Raw genomic sequence first — 5,238 nt, 5'->3', positions numbered from 1 at the left:
GCCCAAAGAAAGGAAACCCGCCTCCGCCCGCGCCTCCGCCCCGAGAGGCTGGCAATGGGGCCGCCCTCCCTGCGGCCGCCCCGCGCTCCGCTGCCGCCGCCGCCGCCTCAGCCTCAGCCTGCCCGGCCCAGCGGGGGAGCCCCAGCCGGGCATCCCAGCCGGCCTTCCGGGACGAGGCGGGCGCCGGAGAGGCCGGTCCCCACGTGCCGGGCGGCGTCGCTTCGGCCCCGGGGCCTCCGGACGGGAGCCGGTTCCTCTGGGCGCGATTCGGCCGCGGCGTTTCCCTGACCCGGGATTAGCATCTCGTGTGAACGCCTCGCGGGTCGCGGCCTCCCCGACTCTTTCCGCCTGCCGGCCCGAGGCTTTCGCGGGACCCTTTCCTCCTCCGTGTGTGAACGGGTGTGTTTGGGGGGGTCTCCCGACCGATACGTGTATTTGCCACAAATAACGTGGGAGACGGTTCCCGAAGCGGGTGGTGGCTTTTGAAAGAAAAGGAAGGGACGGACAGGGGGAAGAGTCGCCTGCAAAGCCAAGAGTGTTTCGTTTCGCTTCGTTTAACCTGTCTGGTTATTTCAATCTGCACATGGTTTAGCCATTCAAATATTATAATGTCTGCCTTTTATAAACGAACTGGCAATCTAGGTCTAGGCTAGGGTTTCCTGCCCGAGCAGGGGGTTGGACTAGAAGACCTCCAAGGTCCCTTCCAACTCTTGTTATTCACGGCACATTTAGGGTTGCCAGGTCTGCTTCCAAAAAATAGCGGACAAGCGGGGGGGTGGGGGTTAAGTAGTAAAAAAAGTAGACTGTACAGCTTTAGATTACGTACCATTTCATCATAAAGCTTTTGAATAAAAAAAAATGTCCACTATTTTGTGGGGAAAAAAATAGTGAACATAATGTGAAAAAAAGCGGACTGTCCACTCAAATAGTGGACACCTGGAAACCCTAGCCACATTCCCTTCTTGTCTTTGGTACGTTAAATTTTCAGATCTATCCGGGAGGTCGCATGGTGCAGCTGATATTCACAACCATATCATGGTTTAACGTGTCGTGCGTAACAGCCTTCCAGAGCTCTTCTGCCTGCTGCCCAAATAGCCGTTAACCCGCAGCAGGCTACGGCTGTTTGAACCCTGAAGCAGGAGACGAAGCCAGCCCTTGAAGTCCTCATGCCTTCAGGTTGCCACGGTTGAGAAACACAGCTTTAAGACTAGTGGTTTCCTGCTGGCTGCTGATGTCTGATGAGAGAAGGAGGAAAATGAGTCATCGGTTGTCCATTAATCCATGTCCTAATATGCCCTTGTGCCTTTGGTCCTTCAACGTTTTCACACACTAATGTTCTTTTAAAAAAAAAAAACAGGAAACGTACAGCCCAGGAAGACTCGCAGAAACAAAAACCTGGACGACCGATTACTATATCCCGATTGATTTTAATGAATGCCTGGCACCTTCTCCAGATACAGCCTCTGGGAGTCTTTCCATCCCTCCCTATCCCAAAGGAAATCAACCCTCTATGGAGGCTTTCAAGAAGAGACTGGACAGCCACTTGTCTGAAATGGGGGGTAGGGTCTCCCGCTTGAGCAGGGGGTTGGACTAGATGACCTATAAGGTCCCTTCCAACTCTGTTATTTTGAAGCTGAAGCTCAGATACTTCGGTCACCAAATAAGGGAGAGGACTCCTTGGAAAAGACCCTGATGCTGGGAAAGATGGAAGGCGAAAGGAGAAGGGGAAGGCAAAGGAGGAGATGGTTAGATGGTGTCATTGACGCAATGAACATGAATTTGGGCAAACACTGGGTGACTCTGGAGGACGGGGGACTGGCATGTTATAATCCATGGGGGTCACAAAGAGTCGGACACAACCTAGCGACTGAACAACAGAATCCCTTTCTAGTGCCTTAACCGTGCTAAGCAGAATCACTTTTTTTTCTACTCCAGCATCCAGTTGCATTCTATGCCCAAAGTATGAGTCTAGTTCTATTTGATAATTAGAGTCACAATTGAGCAGTTAAGCTTTTAAATCCGTGGCTGACTGATTCTTGCAACCTGTGGGTTATCTCCAAGTCCATAATCTGAAAGGGTCCGTCTTCTTTCTCTCATTCTTTCTCAGTTTCCATCTTTCAGAGTATAATATTGGAGAAACCGAGCTTTTTTTTTCAGAGTATAATATTGGAGAAACCGAGTATAATATTGGAGAAACCGAGCTTTTGCTCAGATCTTAATAATTATTAAAATATCCTTAACAGGAATGATCCTGCCTCGCTTTGTCATTTGCTTCCTAGAATTAATCTTCACATTTCCAACGTAATGCTCACTTTGAGCCCAGAAAACAAAGCTACTATCTTCTTTAGCCTCAACTGGAAATTCTCCAAACATGCAGGTTGTCATTACTCATGTCTTTTTAATATTTAACATTAAACCATATTTTTCATTTTCACTTTCCTAATGACTTTCACCGTTATTTTTAGCTAACAAAATCATGTCATCTGGATAGCTCAAGTTATAACGGTTTTAGCATCTGAGTTTAATTCTAGGTGCCATTTCTTTCAGTCCTGTGGTTTTTATAATATACGGTATCTGCCCTAGAAGTTCAATATGGTGATAGGATGCACCTTCGTCTTCCTTATTTCCTTATTCCAAACCGCTTCAGTTTCTCCAGCTTTGATTAAGTAGTGTCCACCGTACAGTTTTCTCAAAGGAAAGCACACAATTCATTCTGGCACATCCATTAGCCTTTAATTGTCCCACGTTGGCATATTCTGTAGCATCAAAACTCTTACCATAGTCCATGATGCTAAATAAAATAACCTTTGTTCATTCTATTGCTCTTCTCCCACAATTCATCTTATTTAAATATTCCTCTGTCTGTTTATTTGGTGATTCCCTTGCCAAATATAGCTTGAGTCTAGTCTAATCTCTAGGTTCTTGGGCAAAACTTCCCTTCTTCAGTGATTCCGTAATTTGCTCAGACCCTTGCACCCCTACTTTTGTGCAGAAGTTCATGAATTCTATTCATTTATTAATTCAATTTTTATGCTGCCCACGTCACTGAAAAAGCAATATAATATTAGGATATAATAAAAAGGTAAAAAAGATAATACAAAACTATGAAAATTAAAAATCTTAAATAGAAAGCTAAAAACCAAGAGGATGGGCAACATGGCGGTGGGGATCTTCTCTCTATCCCATCAGCCGCCCCAACACTGTCTTTCTATAACACTCAATCGAAAAGGAATCAATGCAATAATACAGGTAGCCAATTAAACTTCCAACATAAGAGCCTAATGCTGGGAAAGATGGAGGGCAATAGAAGAAGGGGACGACAGAGAATGAGGTGGCTGGATGGAGTCACTGAAGCAGTAAGCATGAGCTTAAATGGACTCCAGAAGATGGTAGAGGACAGGAAGGCCTGGAGGAACGTTGTCCATGGGATCGCGATGGGTCGGACACGACTTTGCAACTAACAACAACAAACTATGATACTAAAATGATAATATGTATACTTGATTGCCAACTTGTTGAAGGAGACCATTCAAAAGTGGGTATGGGGAGTTCAACTTTTAGGTAAACAAACCTAGGTCTAATACAGCTCAGAAGCTCATGATTTCTATAATGACTATCGCTTTGTCCCAGTTATCTTGGCTCTGACTCACAAAGGGTTAGATCTGCCTCCAAACAGTTGCTTGGTGATCTGGGTGTGAAATCTGCCATTTGAGGTGAACAGATCACTTTCCTGCTCCAGATAATCAAGTAACAGAACAGAGCCACAGAGTTGAATGTCTTCCAGTGCAACCTCTGCTTAAGCAAAAGACCCTATAATACCATTTCAGACAACTGGTTGCCCAATCTCATTTTAAAAACTTCCAGTGATGGAGCAGCCACAACTTCTGGAGGCAAGCCGTTCCATTGATTAATTGTTCTCGCTGTCAGGAGATCCTGTCAGGAAATTTCTCCTGACAGGAACTCTAGGTTGAATCTCTCCTTGATGAACTTCATTCCTTTGCTTCTTGTCCTGCCATCAGGTACGTTGGAGAATAGGCTGACTTCCTCTTCTTTGTGGCACCACCTTATTTTTGGAAGACCTTCATGTCACCCCTAGACATGATTTTTCATGATGCTAGACATAGCTGGTTCCTGCAACTATCCTGCCATGTTTTAGCCTCTATTTGTCTGATTATCCTTATTGTTCCTCTCTGTAAACTTTCTAGAATCTCAACATCTTTTTTATATCACGGATGCAGTATTCCAAGTGTGGCCTTACCAAGGCCTTATAAAGTGGTATTAACCCTTCACGTGATCTTGATTCTATCCCTCTCTTAATGCAGCCTAGGATTGTGTTGGCTTTTTTGGCAGCTGCAGCACATGGCTGTCTCATACTTAAGAGGTTGCCTCTAGGCCAGAGGTCTCAAACCTTTCCAGGCTCGAGGACTGGAGGAAAGGAGAGCAACTTCAAAATTGGTGTGCATGCACAGGGCCACACACACACTGGCGCTGCACTAGCAGTCCATTTGTGCATGCGGCATGCGCTGGCCCCTTGCGCATGCGCAAATGGGCCACGCAAACTGCCCAGGCTAGCAGCACATGTGCAAACGGGCTATGGACACCTGTCCCAAGCTAGCATTCCCGTTCGTGCACATGCACAAACGGCTGCAGGCACTAGTGGGGGGGGGATGCACACCCATGCATGGGCACCACCAGCCGTTTCCGCAGCCTGCTGGCCAAGAGCCCATGGTCCAGTCCCGGGTGTGGACCATAGGTTGGGGACCCCTGCTCCAGAGCTAGGCTATTGACTGCCACATATTTCCTTTTCAGACATAGGACCATTCAGATGGTCCACCCAAGACACCATAGGGATTCTTGAATATCTTGTGGGTGGGCTAGCAACTGTTCCCCCCCCCCATTTTTGAGAGGTCAGCGGAGCCAAAGCCCAGAATTGCTGTTTTTCAGCGGCAGGACTGGCGCTCAGGAAGGACTTGACTATGCTTGGGACCAGCAAAGACAACATCAGGGTTAATAAAGCAGGATCTGGGCTGCATAAATGCGGATGCCCGACAGGTGGCAGCAGCCCAGAAAATAATTTTCCCTCCAGCGGCCACTTCGGTTTTCCTGGCCCAGAGCGACTCTAGAGCGCCCATTCCGACCGGCGGGAGCGCTTCGGACTGCAACTCCCGTCGTCCCTAACCGTGACGTAGAGGAGCGCCTGCGCCGCCTTTTTCCCGCCTAGCAGCCTTTTCCGGCGCG

Source organism: Protobothrops mucrosquamatus, unplaced genomic scaffold, assembly GCF_001527695.2.
Source record: "Protobothrops mucrosquamatus isolate PMUCROS unplaced genomic scaffold, P.Mucros_1.0 scaffold3964, whole genome shotgun sequence".
Classification (NCBI taxonomy): domain Eukaryota; kingdom Metazoa; phylum Chordata; class Lepidosauria; order Squamata; family Viperidae; genus Protobothrops; species Protobothrops mucrosquamatus.
The sequence above is the reverse complement of the archived record's forward strand: the minus strand, read 5'-3'. Positions refer to the sequence as shown.